General features: G+C 43.8%; 1 protein-coding gene across 8 annotated transcripts in view; it reads right to left on the bottom strand.

The window, feature by feature from the left end:
* Positions 1-18,379, bottom strand: part of GJA8 (gap junction protein alpha 8) — a 46,289-nt gene that overhangs the window by 10,315 nt on the left and 17,595 nt on the right. For 4 of the 8 annotated variants that reach the window (XM_074813193.1, XM_074813216.1, XM_074813201.1 and 1 more), the window contains 2 exons: positions 8,099-8,180; positions 7,508-7,660 (listed from right to left, as the gene is read on the bottom strand). The exons of 1 other annotated variant lie outside the window; for it this stretch is intronic. The gene's annotated coding sequence lies outside the window, so the exon portion shown is untranslated. Of the gene's footprint in view, positions 1-7,453; positions 7,661-8,098; positions 8,181-8,482; positions 8,825-14,070; positions 14,118-18,379 lie in introns of those variants that run through there. 3 more of the 8 variants (XM_074813232.1, XM_074813240.1, XM_074813223.1) reach the window with 3 other exon arrangements.

Here is an 18,379-nt window from a genome sequence, read left to right as displayed (position 1 = left end):
AGTCTGAAGTCTCTGAAGAATGCAGAATATTAGAGTGATCCAGGAAGACTGACTTGTTGACCATGACAAGTGAAACAGGGAGCATTACTCATAAAATAGCTGCTCACAGGGATCCAGAAGTTCATCTCTTAGATACTACCTCCATCTATAGTTTTCTAAATGCAGACGCACATACACAAGCGCTGAGAAAAAGAAGGTACAGTCAACAGCATGGAAATCTGAGTATCTAAACTTCCCTCCTCCTTCAGATACCACTGGGATATATTTGTAATGCCATATGTTATGACACACCAACGCATACCAGTCTGTTTCAACTACTGTGTGTACATATTCACACATAGACAAACACACAAAATATTGAGAGTTCTATGGCTGTGGGGAATTTCACAAATTTTCAACCAAAAAAACCCTTCTGATGTCATTTTTCTAAAACAAGATGGACTCATTTTCCTTGCCTTCAAACCTTGTAAAATTTTAACCCCAGACACCCATGTTAGAAAACAAAGAACAGAACGCAGTCCCTCAGCTTGCACAAACACCTTGCATGCGTAAGCGGCAAACATATAATTTAATCACCGAAGAAAATTGCTACTTTCTCAGTCATTAAAGTTGTGTAAAAGAGTGTGTTAATGTCAGCACTTACATTAACAAGTCTAGCAGAAGATTATGCTGTTTACATACATTATCTAAACTGATTTAAACATTCTCTTTCTGCAAATTCACAGAGCAAAGTATACCCAACAGTTACCAATCATGTGCAACTCTGTAAAAAACACTACTACACACAATATAAACTTCATTGTCCCCCAGGCACCGCAGTTAACTCTATCCCTTTCTTTCTTTGTGAGTCACGCTGATATCCACAGCTACCATTTGAACATTTCCACTGCAGCACGCAAGAGCGACATTCTAGATGTGATAAACCTTATCATACGGAAAACTCACTGTACAAGAGAAGGAAAAATGTTTCCTGTCTAACTCCATCAAATGTCTCACTTGCAGCTTGCTACATTTGGCTGAACTCCTCCTGAGATCACTTCCAAACTAGTCATGTTTTTTCAAAACTCTGCCATGACCATCCTATTTTCTGCAAGTGAAGTGGTTGGAGGTTGCTCAATCAGTTCAACTGCAAGGAGCAATTTTGGGTGGACTGAAGGTGAGTGGCACAGCCAGTTCAAATGTCTAGGATTTCACCTGTAAGCAGTCAGCCCCTCAAGTCTCAAAAAAGGTGCAAGCGATGAATTTAGGCAGTCACCTTGTCCCTTAAATTGCCGGACATGAGGAAAGAGCAGGAGACTGTCTAAGCCCACTCAGAGTTGACAGACTCGTGTTCTTAACTCACATGGGCTTGTTGCAAACCCCCACCCTGCACTTCCAAACGTTGCAACCTGAGCACACTACCAGCAAAAAAGACTGTATAGGTTAAGGACGTTGAGCAAGCAACTTGCCACTGTGAAAGGCTCCACCGAAGAAATGTGTCCCCCTCCTCTCTTGGCACTCTGCAGGAAAGAGTGAACTTTTGTCTCTCTTCTTCCCTACCCTAAAAGTCCCAATCTTGTCGCACGACTGAGCAGATATGACTGAATTGGCTCTGATGGTGGGTTTTAGTTGCCCTGCAATATTTAAGCTCCGAGCCAGACGGCTTTATGAAGTGAGTGACAGTTAGTGACGTGGGGAACAATAGGGAGAAAAAAATAGAGAAAGAGAGGCAGAGGCACAGAGAGGAGAATCCACTGAACATGAAAAAGCAGAGGGGGGAGAGGAACAGGCGCCAGGCAGTGAAAACCTAATACATGCATAAATGGGAGTTTGCACAGTTAAGCAAGGACCAAACCATCTCTGCAATTCTGCTGCGGTTCAGCACAGCTCTGCATGTGTCCCCACTCACTAGTCTTTAGGTGTTGTGGTGTGACAGGTAAAAAGGGAGTGCCAACATCTCTGATAGTGGCAGAACTAATTGAATTAATTTGTTACTCTACATCCAGCTACAGCTACCCTACAGCCAAGTCACATTGCTGATTTCCAGCACAGGCAGTCACTGAGGTACCGGGTCTGTATTTGGCATTGTCAGATACTTTGAACTGCTCTTTAACACCTTTTGCCTGGAAAAAGAAGCACTATGGGAAAATGAGATCATCAGTCAATATTAATCAAAGCTGAGAAATACCAATTTTACAACCTCGCCTTTCAGTGTCTTAGTTCTGCTTAGTTTTTCCTCCAAAAGCATCGTGCACATGCACATGCATCAAAAATGCCTAAAACAAACTGTTTTGTTAAGGAGCATAGCCGAATTCCAGCAGCCCAGCAAACAGGAATGTTACCCCAGGCGCACTCACCTCCCCCCAGCCATCTGCAAAAATGCTGGAGAGCCCACAGAAGAGAAAAATCACAGGCTCAGTAGTGCATCCACAAGTACAGCTAACTGCCCTGTGAGTTTTGATTATAAGCCAAAGGATGTAACTTTATTCTGAGGTGTTATTTTTGTAGTCTTTCTGTATGAATTGCTCAGAATGTGCTCTTGATGCTCAGCTTGGAAGAAAGAAAGGATTACTGGAAGCAAGATCTGCTAAGCAATGGTACAGATACCAGGTTCATAAAGTGATGAAGCAGCAAGTAGCTCTCCTCTCTCTTTATGCAGACTCAACACTGAATTTAATTCCCCAGAATGGCATTGGGAGATGCTCTGTCTCTAGAAAAGCTGGCATTTGAATGAAATATTATAATATGAGGCCCACAAAATTTGCCTCTCTTCAGTGTTTCTGGGCATTTGTGCCCATCTAAGTTGAGGGCCTCATTTCAGCAGTTGTCTTCCCAAACAGCTTTTAAACTGAGTTGCATAGCCACAAAGTCCAAAGCACAACTGGAGGCAGAGATGATGGTTTTCAAACTGGATTTCGAAAGAGCTAAAGAATGAGTGAGAGGTGGAAAAGAATCATATTTTGCAAGAGGGACCAGTTTGGAGACACAAAAGAAAAATCAATCTCTATGCATGCAGTTGGAATGAAGGTCATATTCTGAACACCTTAATAAATCAGTCCCTTAATAGAGAAGTAGTAGAGGTCTATACGTGACATTTTTCAGCCTGTGCTACATAAAGCATGGGAACACTCTTCCTGGAGAGAGGACACACAGAGGGAAGGCACAAGTCCCAAGAACATGAAGTGAATAAGAAAAGGCAGTTTGATCAACAAAAGGAGTAAAGAAGAGTAAGGAATACCTTTGTTGCTTTGTTTTGCTATATGCTACTGAGATAAATTAGGATTAATAGATGAGTGACTGGTCATCACTGCCACCCTCATTGTCCTCTGAGGGAAGGAGGGCTAAATGAGAGGGAAGACTAAATGATGCCACCAGCAGCTAATACCTTTAAAGAGTGCCTGCAAGCTGGTGCATCACAGAGGCCAGATGGTTCAGATGTTAAACTGCCCATCCCTTTTCAGACTGAAACTGTCTTTTTGGAAAACTCAGCTCTGACTGAATGTGCATATCCCTTTCTGGGCCTTATCTCTCTAATATAATGAGCCAAACCCCAAATCTGGTATGTAACTACATGGCTGTAGTCCATCTCTAAATTACATCCAGCTACTGTCAGAGACATTTCCCATTAACCTTCTATCTGCCATTTGCAAACACTATCCAAATATCAAACACTGGCAAGTTGCAGAACAGCTTGCAAGATGCAGCTGATGCAGAAATTATATTCAAGTCACTGATCACTGGGTATATGTTCCCTTCATCTGAACGATCAGGGTGACTCTTTGCTATCACTAGTGTGCAGAGCCTTTAACATGGGGCACACTGAGTTTGCTGGACATTTCTGGTTTGGGGAAAACCACACAGTCCCTTCAACTGGATGCCTTTTTAAAAGGCACCACTGAGCTCTGGGCCACTTTCTCCAGCTCACTAGGGCCTCTTCCCCCTGAAGAAAATGGCCACAGAAAATGGCCTAAATGAAGATGAAGATGGCCAGTGAGGAATTTCTCTTATACGGGGGCTACACAGCGGAGTGCTGTTTGAGATGAGGATGAAGTGGACGGGGCAAAGAAGAAGAGCAAGAAGGGGACTTGATTCTCTCAGGCATCAGGGAAGTCAGAGCTGCCTTTGTAATATGAAAGCAATGGCTGCGATAGAAAGAAGTAGAGACCATAAAACCAGAGGTCTAGAAGACTGGACCTCACACACAGCATGTGACGTTCACTGAGCCTGCAAAAGAACTGCAACACTGACAGTGCCAGACTGATAATGGCCAACACTTCTAACCTGTGTACCTGGCCCAGCATTTATGCTCTCGTTAGGCATCTGTGGAATTGCTGAGTACTTCCATCTCCAAAATACAGTGCTAGAAATTGTGGTGGCTAATGAGAGTAGCACTGTTACTCTCAGTGACTTTTTCTTGCCTTGGGGACTTTTCTTGCCTTCAAAGAACCATGGACATCTCCTGCATTTTTAAAATGTTATTTTCTTTGGAAAGAAGTTTGCTTCATTGCTGACTTCTCATCCCCTAGCTGTTTTGAGGCTGGTGACTGAATTCCCATTTCTGGCACCACTGAGACTGTGAAGTCTCCACTGCAACTCAGCCTTTTGCTCAGAGACTACGAGGTCACTTGGGGAATGTGGGATTTTTCATTCCAAACGGATTTCCAACACAGACATGATGTCAGGACAAGGCAGGGCCATGCTATTGAACAGCTCTGTTCATGCATGATAGCAGATTGTGCAATTATATAGCGCACAACCCTGGATAACGATACCTCTCCCTCAAACAAAGTTATCTTCTCCTGATCTGCTTAGCTAGAAAGTGGCACATGCTTCCTGTTCTTCTGCTGAACACACAAACCTTATGCTCATGGCTGAAGCTGAACACTAGATATATTCAGCCTCCCTGCAAGAAGCTGGGAGCTTTACCCAATGCTCTTGTTTGCTAGATGCTACCCAACTTAGCAGACACCTGCTTTCTAGTAGCACGTGTCTTTGTCCATCCTGGGGCCAAAGCGATTTATCGGTCTGATCACTAGGACCAGAGCCTCCCAGATTTCATTTTCTCTCTGCCACCTACTGGTCTCAGAAATCATTTAAATGTAGCTAGCCCCAGGCAAATCTTTAGGCAGAACTTGCCATGTCCCTACAAGAGTGGTAAATGTCACTGTCCACATTTTAAGGGCAGAGCTCTCAGATTTTTCCAGGACTCTCTTCAGAGCCCTCCAGGCACTGGGGGATAGAAATTGCTGGGGAATATATTTTGCTAGGGAACTGCAAACAAACCATAAAGAAAAGAAAGAGAGAAAGATAAAAGCATCAAGAAGGAGGGAAATTTGGGAAGTACGTAAGTAACAGGAAAGTTTGGGCAAGAACACAGGAGAAGAGTTGAAGGCAGGGTTGGATTGTGCTGAGCCTCAAGTAGAGGATAAATACTTATGGGAAACATGTTTTTAATTTAAGGTATGGAACAAAACTAGACAATGAATAAAGATAAGCAGGGCAAAAGTGGAATGCCTTTCAATATCTATTTAACTTAAACGCAGTTCTTCTCTGAAAATTACTGTTATAAGAGGATCTGGGGAATTACAGGCCAGTCAGCCTAGCTGTGATACCTAGAGAGATACTGGAACCAATTATAAAACAATCAATTTATAAGTAGCTAAAGGACAATAAGGTGATAAGAAACAATCAGCAGGGAATTTTGAAGAACAAATCCTGTCAAACCAGGCTAATTTCCTTCTTTGACTAACGGGCCTGGTAGATGAGGAGGAAATGGTAGATATAAAATACCTTGACTTTAGTGAGCATTTAGAAAATACCTAGATCGCAGGCTCCCAGAGCAGCAAGCAAAGTCACCGTGCAGAGGCTACACAGGTTGAAGTACCATAATCAAGGGTAATTATCATGGCTTCACTTTTCCAGCTGGGAGGACCATGTCCCTGAAGTTCTGCCTCCAGGGCTGCTCAGTATTTCTTTGCAAGCTTTGGACAGCAGACTAGAGGACAAAACCAGAAGGATGACAGCTGGGCTGGGGGGCGGCAGTCCCTCCTGAAGGCAGGGGGGCTGTGGTGATCAGAATTTGAGAGGAACATGAGACACTAGAGAGCTGGGCTGCCCTCTGCAGAGGTGACTGCACCAAGATACAGTTCAGGAAAGATGACTGCCCAGACACCAAAAATGCTGGTCCAAACTAGACTGTAAACATTTTGGCAGCAGTGCAGCAAAGAAAGAGCTGGGGTGAGACAGAATATGAGTCTATTAAGTGAGATTTCCGCAGAAAAAGACAAATCTCATTCTGAGATGCTTTAAGGGGAGTTTTGTGTATAAGGCAAAGGAAGCAATTATTTTGTGCATTTACTCAATACTGCTGAGCTCTCAGCAGGAACAGTGTGTCCGGTTCCAGGCACTACATTTTACAGGAGATGTAGACAAATTGGAGAGGGTCCAAAACAACAACAAAATGATAAGAGATGGAAAAAAACATGACTTATAAGGAATGGATAAAATAACTGAGTTTGTTTTCTCTAGGAAAAGAACAACAGGAGGGGAGGCATGATAACAGTCTTCCAGCACATAAACATTTGTTATAATGGGTGGAGAGACTAAGCAGTTGTCCTCTACATTCACCAGAAGTAGAAGAAGAAATAATCAGCTTAATTTGCAATAAAAATGATATAGCTAAACATTAGAAAAACACTTTGCAACTGTAAGAATAGCAAAGCACTGCAGCACACTGCTTGGGGAGGCTGTAGAATCACAGGAGGTTTTTATGAAGAGGTAAACAAACATCTGTTAAGGATGATCTTACCTCATAAGCAGGAAAACAGTCATGGGGGAGAGGGAGGCTTTCTGAGGTCTTTGGCTCTACAGTTTTATGTAGGGCCAAAGACCTAGATAAATCTCAGAGAAATATTTTCAGGGTTTTTTTAAAAAAAAAAGGTGTCTTGCCACCAACCCTAAAAACTCAGCCTGGACATCCCGGGTTGTCTACACCACCCAGTGCAATGCTGAGCTAGAGAGATACCAGCTCAGGTCGGGGAGCAGGTTGGCTGTCAGCAAAGCATTCCACTTGAGTTAATTATCTCCTCTGGAGTGGGGCTAATTAGCGGGGGCAGTGTGAAGCACAGTGGTGCTATGCTGCTTCCCATGCTGGTGCTAGCTCACACCAGGCTACCGGAGGTATCTCCACACCGCCCTGCAAGGAGGGCTGTCCTCGGGGAAGCTTCGGGAGGGTCACTGCTTTGTTCTTTGACTTCAGTGATGACTCTGAACACGCTGTGGATTTAGAGGTGTTTGCTCATCGTAACCACATTTCAACCAATTAGTTCTCTTACTGTGGTAACTGTAAGATTAAATGCCATAGCTTATTTAGAGTGTTTCATCTGGACATTGGCACTAAACATGAGAAACAGGGTGTGAGCCACCCATGGCACTTCCAGTAAGAACCTCTCTTCTCGCTCAGTTCAGCGCTGACCTTTTCCAGAGATGCTGATTTCGTCTGAGGGCAGGAGGAGTGGGAGCCACCCACCTTGTCCCAGTACCGTTGCTGGAGTAGCATCAGCAGAGCAGAAACAGGGAGCAGCCTCTGCCAAGCAGTCTCTCCGGCTCCAGCAGCCTAAACCACTAGCGGGCGGTGTTTTCTCATTCATGCACTGCACAGCACCAGGGAGACCGAGGGATGCTATGAATGAGAAAGAAGACACAGTGTCCCCCTTAACGTTGTTTCTAAACCCTACCTTTCTCTTCTCATCCCTCATTTCTTAAACTTTTTCTGCAGACATAAAACTAAGGTAAAGCAAACGCAGGAAAGTTGCAGTGATGCAGTAATATCTATTGTGCATATGATTTTTTTTTTATAGTACAATAGCTATTTATTTAACCATTTAACAATGGTTAAATAGATGGAGTTAAACTGACAAAGATCACTTATGTCATTGATTTTACATATAGAGTCAGTGTACACTTTGTTGACAAAGCACTCTTTTTGCTAGCATAATCTGTATTTTCACTTGAATCTGGATCCCTTTTCCAGCAAATATTTCTCATGTATGCCAGCTGACCTACCTGATTCTCCCTTTAATAACAGCATGGTTAATAAGAAAAACTGCACCAAACTTACAGAGAATGTGTAAGGCAAAGGCGATGAACTCTCATGTGTCAAAGGTAGGTGCTATGGTACTGCAGCAGCAGCACAAACAGGGCTAGGAAGAGAAGAAGACTCTTTTAGACACATGATTTCATGGATTGGCATGATTTCACTTAAAACGTGACCAGTCTATTTCTAGAAATGCAGATCTTTACAACAGTGTCCTGGTTAGAAATTCTAAGTTCTCGTGCCAGTGCAGATGCTATTTCTGAAGAGGTGCACTGGGAAAGGGCCCAGATCTTGCAGGCAAGGAGTAGCACATGCATTATGGAGCCATCGTATACAATATGCCTTTCCTAGGTCCCCATATACCCTCCTCTTACCTGTCCCTTTCTCTGTCCTCTGCCTAGAACCTACCTCCTGGTCTGACATGGAGGTGGAACACATCAGCTGGAGGACATCAGTGAGAAAATCTGAGAATATAGGCATGCTGCATACTTAGGTGGTCCATAGACACAAAATTCTCTCTGCATATATTCTAGATTATGGCTCTTCCACTACTATTGAGATCCTCCTCCGAGAAATGGATTAACTGCTATCAGGAGTTGTGAGGTATCAGACCAGTTTGGGAACATATTGCTTACAGCCAATCTGGACTATGTAAAGTGGATCCAGGGAAAGCAGTGACAAGCACCTGATAATACTTCTGATAATAATTAATTGTTCCAAGCCTGCCAGTAAAAGAGGGGCTAATAATATCTCCCCGCCTCTTGAGGGGATCTCCGTATGTTTGTTTTATCAAGACTTTTTGTACAATCTCTTAATATCCTCAGGCACAAGGAACTGGAAAGGGCAAAGCGTCTGAAAGATCCGAACAAGTGGGTATGTCTGGAAACGTCCTCTGTTACTTCACTGTCCATGAGGTTTGTTGCCTTCCAGTTTCTGATGGGGGCTCATTCCCTACTCCTTTCTCCTTTCTTCTGGGCTCTTCTGACACCACCAGGGCCTGCCTTGCTGAGTGGTAGGCTCAGGGCTCTCAGGAGCGTTGTCACCACCCACTCTCCACCTTTATCTCCCTGCCTTCATTTCCACACTGAGGAATGACGCGGTGGAGGTGCGCTGTGCATGTGAGGTGTGGAGGTGGCCCGGGAGAGCTCATAAGCAGGACAGGGGAGCAATGGGGACAGCAAAACAGGCCATTATCTGTTCTTCCAGTCCCAAGAGATGTGCGTACCTGCCGTGCACTTTGGCTGACCTCAGCTTCCCATTTCCCACAGCAGAGCACGTTCCCAGCCTCTCTGGGGAGGACATCCGTGGGGACGGTTCCTGTTTCCCTGCCCTTTCAGTCATTTGCCTTCCTGAGCCTGATACGATTGTTTCTTTGGGCACAGTGTAAAAGATGCCAGCAAGGAACGGAAGCCTCTCATGCCTCAGCAATTTATTAAGAAGAAAAGGAGGTTATTGAACTTGGAAGCTGTTGAGCCAGTCGTTGTCTTTTCCTGATCAAGAAGATAACCCGTCCATAGATAAAACATCCATCCAAAGGTCTTCAGCATTCCCTGAGACAACCTGGCCTCAAACTAATAAACAGCCGGGTGGAGGGAGACAGGGATTATCTATGTACAGACGTGCCAGGAAACATAGGTGGTAGGGCTGAAGGGCTGGAGAGACCGGTTGGGTTTTTTTTCTTCATTATTTCCAGCAAACTTCAATCCCTTGAAGTCCTGTTACTGCTCAGTGAATATGATATTCTTAACAGCAATATGGTTTAAAGCATTATCAGAATCCTTTTAAGAGAAGCGTTAAGACTCTTTGGGGATCCCTTGTCCTGAGTTAGACCTGGCAAAACTTTCAGCAGCTATTCCTATGGCAAGTCTCACCTTGGTGTAGCAACTGTCGATTACTCTTCCACATGTCCTGCGCTACAAGGCCCCATTCTTGTCTGATTGATAAACACCTTCATTATGAATGCAGTTACTACAAAACACAGGTATGTATTTTAATGGCCTGTTTCTCTCCAGTCCTTGAAGCTCTGGAGCAAGGACATGAACTCTTAATATTTCTGTTGGCCACCCTGCTTTGGCACAGGGTGCAACAGGTTGGTGGGTTTCTAATCCCAGTGCTGCATATCAGCTCCACTGGCCAGTGCTGGGTGCATTCTGCTGCAGCCCTGGCTCTTCCTTTCAAAAGTGTGCCCTCCTTTGCAGAAGCACAATACAGAAGTCAAGCCCATTCTAATACATCCTCTTTAGCTGTATACAATTGTGGCATCCCTCTCCATTTTGTATTCATCAAGGCTTTGCCTGCCCAGGGGACTACAGCTATAAGACATTGGAAAAGATGCTGGGATGGTTTGTATGACTGAATGTTAAAATCACTGGCTGCAGCTCTAAGACTGAGTGGGCAGAAGTGGGGTAAAGAGAAAAAGTATTACCTGCTCACTTGTTTGTGATTTTGAATCATAATTTCCTAATTAACAATATTCAATATTTGTGAGTCAGTGTTCTAGTAACTGGATTGATGACTTGGGTCTGCAACAGATAATCAAGCAGCACTGGAATATGGGAGCACTGGTTATTCGAGCACTAACCAAAAAAAAAATAAACATAAGTTATTGCTTAGTTTCACACATGTTGATGTTGTTGACTCAAAAACAGCCTTGGGGATTTTTAAATGTTCTAAACAGCTTCTTCATTTTGCAAATCTTAAATCCAAAATGAACAAAACCTGTATTTCACAGCTCATCCGGATGGGTAAAGTGATGGTAGAAACGTGAGACTGATAGCAGGTTTACTGATCCGCAGTTAACTGCACTGTTATATGAAAGCAGAAGAAGGTCTAAAGTGGTAATGCAATGCTTTGAGAGACATGACGCTTTAAAAACTCCTGTTTCCCAGCTCTGAGTAGAATTCTGGGCTAAATCAACACACAAAAAATTATTTAAATAACAAAATATAATCATTGAGAACTGCTTAAAAATTTTTACTAGGCACCAAAAATACACAGCTCCCCAGTAAAGAAAGAATAGTGTAATTGAAAAAACATAGCCAGATTTAAAATGGAAATGGAGGTGGCTTTAAGTAAGTAAAACACATATAACAAATAGTAAGAGAGGAGAAGCTGAATATAAATTAGAAGATAGGAATTATAAAAAAATGATGATGGAAGTGAAAGGGGAAAAAAGACTGACAAAGCCATTTTTTTAAAAGTAAATTAAGAACAAAATGAGTCTTAATCATGGTATTGATCTGTTATCAGATGGAAATGTTAGATTATTCAATAATAATGCAGACAAGAAAAATGCAATCAATAAATACTTCTATCCTATTGCTGGGAAAAAAGAAAGTAGATGATGAAGACATTGTTGATGACATGTCTATTCTTGTAGTATCTCAGAGGAATTAAATACCACCTACTAAAATCAGGCATTTTAAGTCAGCAGGACTGGATACCTTGCACTGAAAATTTTTTGGGTTTTTTTTAAATAAGCTGCACAGGATGTTTCTGCACTATTTATGTTGTTTTTCTGTACTTCTCGGTGCAGTGAGTAAGTCCAGGAGGAGAAGAAAACCCATAGTCTGGGAGTTTGTAAAGACTATGTAGAAGGGCATAATTATTTTATAATTATCTCATAACTGTAATTACTCACAGGTAACTACAGACCTGTGATAGGATCTCAGTACTGAACTAAATAATGAAGTGGCTAACACAGAACACAAGGAACAAAAGGAGGGAGATATAACTAGGTGCAATCAACACGGGTTTATAGAAAATTCACTCCATTGAACTGTGTTAATACTTTACTCTGAGGAAATTGCACATACAGTTGTTAAATATAACAAAGCTGCTACAATATACTTAAGATCCTGGAAGGCAGTTTCCCTTCTATCACATGGCAATTTGATTAAAGAGCTTGCTTGACATAAAAATAAGATAGCAGTCATTAAACAGACTATAAATGACCTATCAGACTGGTCCCAAAATGCAATTGAGAACTAGAAGTGATTGTTTTGTTTATAGTATGTTTGTACCAAGATCCTGGAGGGTGTTTGGCATCACGATATTTTTAGTCAATAACCTGGAAGAAAACATCAAACGTTTTGCAAATGTCACTAAGTCCAGGAGAGGGACGAATCATGAAAAAGGGGACTGCTGATCTAGAGCACTCCTGATGGCGCAGTGAGTTGGGCAAACACAGAAAGGGTTTGCTTTAGCACAAGGAAGGTCGTGTCTTGCACACCCACAAGATCGGCTGTAGCTCTGCTGTGGGGAACTCTGTCCTGGGAAGCATGACTCTGCAGAGGACTCTGAGCTTAGGGTAGCTGAGGAGCTGCACATGAGCTCACAGCGCAAGACTGTGCTTGATAGGGCTAACATGATCCTTGGATGTACACGTAGAGGCCAGGTGTGTACATATAGCACCTCACTCCTGCCTGGTTTTTCTCCAATCTTCATGACAGTCATGTCAAAATCTCACCATTATGTGTTCTCCACGACCCCTAATTCAGCCAATTAGAAAAAGAGTGTTTATTTTCTGGTACAAAAGTCAGCTTGCTTTAATGACTACCTGCCAGCTTGAATGAAGAAGGTACCCCCCAGGACTGTCTTCTCACTTTGTACTGATCATATGAGATCTTGGATCTACACATGGGCTGCTAGTATGTAATTTTAAGGGCTTAAATCTGCTCATCTCTAGTCCAGCTCCCAAAAATAATTATGATCTGTGAGGTAGCCCAGAAAGCAGTGTCACAAGTGGTGATGTACAGCATCATCCTGAGAATTCTTGCTCATGAATTTCAAAAGCTGGTCCTGTCTATGAGTGTCTCATCCCTCAGTCCTGGAAAGATAGCGCCTGTCTTTGCTATCCATCTAAGGGAAGCAGTTTGAAGGACACTGGCAAGACCATGGAAGAAGCAAATGTGAAGCGAGAAGACTAGAATTACTGCAAAGCAGAATGAGAACAGCAAAGAACGCTCAGCAGAAAACAAAGCAATAAAGACACTGCCAGAGCACAATCCATATGTGCCAAAGGACAGCTCACAACTTAAGCTTGAAGGAGGCAGGATCTAGCTTGCATCCCTTAGAGAGCAGATAAAACTTCTGTAGACTGCCATGGAAGAAGATCTGTGAAAATACCAAGTGCTTCTGATGATCCAGGCCTGACTCTCCCTTTTAGGCAAGATATTTAACGGTGACACAAGTAAAGAGGGTTGCACACAAACAACACATCCCTGACCCATGGAAACCACTGCTCCAGACTGGGTCTGAGCCCCTAAGGACTGTGTTTGTCCAGGAGTATTCATGGTTTCAACAGCTGTGTTTGTTACAGAAAGGGAATCGGCCTTCTTGGGAAGAATTTCTGTCCAAGCAGCAAAGTCTTCATGCAGCAGGGAATGAGCGTTCTTTTAAAGTCATTAACTCAGCTGTTTTGCACAGCAATAAACCCTAGATAAGGAAACAGCCAAGAGCAACGCAGATTGCCAGAGAGGGGTGGGGTAGAGCAGAGGTCTCTGTTTCAGTTCCTGACAAAACCTTTCACTTTTACTCCCCACAACTAGATATCCACCTCGGTGGCACAGGTCATCCATGAGCAGAGGCAGTCCCGGTACCATTGGAAACAAACCCAGGGAACAGGGTGATGGCATGTTTCTGGTGAGAGCCATCTAAGCCAAAACCCATAAGGACTGGAGAAAGTCTCCTGGGGCCCGACTGTGTGAGCACAGCCATCCCGACCGTGTGCTGGCTTGCAGTGATAACATTGTGTGCTGAGGTTGGCACGCAATCCAGGTGAAGTCACAAGAGGAAAAGCTTCCCACCCTACGCAGCCTCCGCGGTCACATTCACAGCCTCTCGCCTTCTTACCATCCTCGCCACGCTCCACCCAGCTAGCCCTCCTGCGCCACAGGGAACACGCTGCCCTGCTTGGCTTTCTTCCACTGTGCTGGGGAAGAGCTGGTTCACAAGTGGCCATTGTGTTTCCTAGGAAGTACAGTTACAGCAAGTACCTGCTCATACCAGCTGTGTGCAAAGGCTCAGAGCCTCTGCTGGCGCCTACTGACATTGCTCCAACCTCCATCTGCGTCAGCGCTCATCTTTCCAGTGCTGTTCTCAGAAGTTTCTAATGGTATGTTGCACCACCGACTCTTCCACATGCACACTCTTGGCCTCTGCCAAACTTTAAATCTGTGGGGAATAAGGTAAGAAATGAAGCAAAGCCCTGACATCATGGGCATAGAGTTTTTCCACAAAAAAAATTAAAATGTCCATTGAGGGGAGGGGAGGGAAAGAACTCATTCTTGTTTGGCTCAGAAATATAGGAGAATAACTGTTCAAGGTTTAAAGAAGACAAAGCCATAGACATAGCAAAGGAATGCCTTGGCTTGGCTAGTGGAAAATTAAAGCAATGCTTTTAAATTAATACCTCTTATCACTGAGCACGTCAGTGGACACTAATGAAGCCTCATTTACTTTGGGATATCACTGCAGCATAATCCAATAAAAAGGCGAACCAAACACTGTGAGTTCAGGTGGGAGGCCTGCATCTAGCCCATGCCCTCTCCTCCCAATGAAGATGGTGTGTGGTCATTCCTGCTGGGGACTCTGACTTCTCCCACCCTGTACAACCAGACAGCCAGACCCATGGGTGCCACCACAGACAGTGGAACAGTGGGATGAGGGGCTGGCGGCAGGGTGGGGGTGGTGACAGCTCCTCCTTGAAATATTGATGGTCACCTCCACCATCTTCAGTGGTCTTTCGGGGGTGGAGGTGGTTACCAATGTCATGGAGTGGGAATGGGGTAGATGGTTACATGGGAAACAGAAATGAAGGGGCAGCAATGCTGCTTACTGGAGCAATAGCATTTGAAACTTAAAAGAGGGAGAGTGATGTGGTTTGCCTGTTTGCAGGCTGTTTGCACAGAGCAGGGTGAAAAGGAGTAATGCCTTGGTTTGAGAGGGGATGCCTTCTGCCCTTGCCCTGAGGTTCCAACTCTCAACCCCACAGCTGCCAACAGTGAGCCAACCTCTGTCTGTAATGACAGAAAGGACTGCTGTGATCATCTGGACCCACACCTTTGAAAACTTGGGTCAGAAGACTTGGCAGAAATCCTTTCCATCTCTGCAAGGGTCTACTTTCTAACAAGAATCCAGCCACAATTTAAAAGCCTCCTGTGGAGGATCCTCCACAACACTCAGTGAGTTTTTCTAGTGGTTAATTACAGACAATGTTAAAAAATAGTGCTTTTTCTCATATGACTTTTTTTTTTCCCCCAGTTTCAAATTCTGGGTTTTGGATTTCATTACACTTCAGTCTGCTAGACATAGAAAGTTTGTTCCCCATGTAAGTATATATAGACACTGAAAAAAGTTAGCCTTCAGCTTTCCATTTCCCTTCAACTCTCCGACCTGTTTCACTGGAAGGCAGGATTCCAATTCTTTAACACCCTTGGGCATTGTCCCTGAAGCCTCTCCCATCCAGGAACCACCAACAAAAGCACTAAATAGAGTACATGGGAAGTGACCATGTTAGTGCTAAATGACACACGTGCTCGGCCTCTCCTAGAGCTATTCATCTTGAACTTATTTACCGAAAGCTGCATGAGTTCCCCCAGCTACAGCATCATCCCGGAATTTTGTCGTCAGCCAGTGAGCTGCACCAGCCCCCACTTCTTCCCTGTCACTGCTTTCCAAGACAAACTTGCCAGCTGATAAGCATAGCCTGTGTTCCTTATTCTTTGACATGTGACTTACAGCAGCTAATGTTATGCTTGGCCCCATCTTTCTGAGTGATCCAGACTATTGCAGTAATGTATTTTTTTGCTAGCTTACTGATTTTTGAGTCATTCCTACTGATCAATGACTATTTTGCTGTCTTTCAGATCATTGATAGTAGAGTTCAACAGTATACAGCCACAAATGACCAACTTTACAGTACTTATTACCCCTTACAATTACACATCACCATCCATTTGGAGGACCGACATGTTTCCTGTAAAGTTCTAACGTCCATGTTGCAAGAAACAGCAACAACAAAAATCTCTAAAAGCACTATAATAGCACTACCTATTCCTGACTCAGTCTACCTGGCGTAATTTGATTGTAAGTGCTTTAAGGTAAAGTTACCATTTGATACATGTTTCTGTAAGGGCCTACCACTAATGAGCCCCTAATTAAGAAATGGTAGTCTTCCTCTCTGGCTGGGACAAAAGCAAGCTTATGCACATGCTTAACTTCATCCTGTGCCAGAGGAGCTAGTCTCAACGCACACTAAAATTCTGTTTTTGCAGGACTAGGCACCAGGAAGATGCATAGCATGCAACAGGGAAGGTAAAACAGGAGGTTAGACAGTCAAAGCTTTTCTTTATACTGTTGCAAATACAAACCTCTTCTCACATCTTCTTTTCAGTTGTTAAATACACAAATTTGGGATTGCATTCCCATGCCTGGTTGCCTCAGGGGCCATACACAAATTACAGAAATTGCAAATAAGCAAATATATGGATTCCCTGACTTCCAAGGGATTTTTGAAGATTATCTACTTAACCCCTAATTATACCAACACTGGCTGGCTAATGAATGAGGTGAGGCAACACCCTTGGCTGGTAGGATTCATGATGAAAAAAGGTGGGTTATTCCATCCCAAGGGAAGAGAAGGGCTCATGGGTCTGGCATCTCATTGTGCAGATTTCCCATCTGGGACAGAGTCTGTACCTACAAGAGTGTCTCATCTTCCCCATTTTATTGTAGGATCACTGTAAGAGAAGGTATGAAATCCAGTGGCTTTGCTCAGTGTAAACAAAGGGTCCGAGTGACACAGATCCTTCCTGGAGAGGCACTTTCCCCTGCTGTCATAGCTGACTCGTGTGAGAACACCCTACCTCCTAGAAGATTTCACTTTAGCTATGAGGGACACTTTGGTTTCCTGCATGATCCAAGTGGTTTGCCCATTCCTGTCAGACCACACACCAGAGAGGAAGCTGGCACACTCCAGGCTTCTCAGGTTTGGTGTTTCTGATTGGGAGCAGAGATGTGGTTAGAGGGTGAAACTGTAGTCACTGCTGTCAGGAAACACCAACCCTTGCAACGTGCTACTAGATATTAAACTTTTAGTAACCTTCACTTTAGTCTCTTGACTAGGACCAGGAAATACAGTGCAGGGTCTTACAAGCACTTCCAAGCACGCTGCTTACTCTGCAGCCCAAGGTATAGCTGTGGCCTGTGGTGACAGACCCATGAAGATTTTTAGCACAAGGAGCCTACATGCCAAGAATGGATCCAGACACCCAAGCTAGCAAGAGAGGTGGGGATAAACAGCATCCACAACTACTGCATATGGCACTTGCCCTGTAATCCGCAAAGTAAAATAGCGGATACATTCCTCTCATCATATCTTCCTTCACATTACCTTTGAGAATACAGACTTACTCAGAGATCTGATACAGAGGATCCAGACCACGGTAGAGCCACAGGCCCTCCAGACAAATGCAGGACAGTTATCTAGGGGATAAATTCTGCACTCATTGAATTTGGAGAGAGCAGTAGGACTTGGGGACCCATCATTTGTGTACTTTCCCCCACAGAGGCCCTTAGCCTAGCTAGCTCAAAAAATACAGTATTTTGGAGTGTATTCAATGATTGGGTCACTTCTCCATTGTATAAAACACTGTCCATACTTCTCCCACCTTTCCCTGATTATTTTCTTCCTCTTTCCATCTTTCTTTTTGGTTTTGACTCCTTCCCCCTTCCGTGTCTCTCTGCTTCAGCTTGACTGGGCTTTCATTCCTCCTTTAGCCAATGACTCTCTCTTCAATACCATCTCATTGGTTGATCCACACCCGCAGCACTGGGCACTTCTGTCCCCCCAGACGGATGGGCTTCACCCCCCTCACAAAAACATATCCCAGTAGTATTAGGCCTGTACAGAAAAACAGACATCTCCTGATTACTGTTAGATCCTTATTGCTTTATACAGGAAGAGCCTGTTTATAGCCTGGAGCCTGAAAAGACTTTTGGAATTTGAAATGCTTTCTCCTTCCATTTTGAGGGCAAGCAGCTGAAGAGACCAGGAATCCTGCCTCCCCTCACAAATATCTTGGCCTTCCAGATATCGACCTTACCTTTAGATCCTGCAGCTCAGCAAATGTGCTATCATATATCCCAGTGTTTATCCAGCCTATGCAATGTGATAGGCCACCTATATTGAAGGGGGTGATTGACGTCTAAGAACGGATGGGAGGTGACCTTCCACACAGCCGTGATATATTTTTGGAAGGGCAAGACAAAGTCAGAAGGGCTTACTAAACTCTTTGATCATTT

This window comes from Strix aluco, chromosome 2, assembly GCF_031877795.1.
Source record: "Strix aluco isolate bStrAlu1 chromosome 2, bStrAlu1.hap1, whole genome shotgun sequence".
In the NCBI taxonomy this organism is placed as follows: domain Eukaryota; kingdom Metazoa; phylum Chordata; class Aves; order Strigiformes; family Strigidae; genus Strix; species Strix aluco.
Note: the sequence above shows the minus strand (reverse complement) of the source record. Positions and strands in the feature narration are given on the sequence as shown.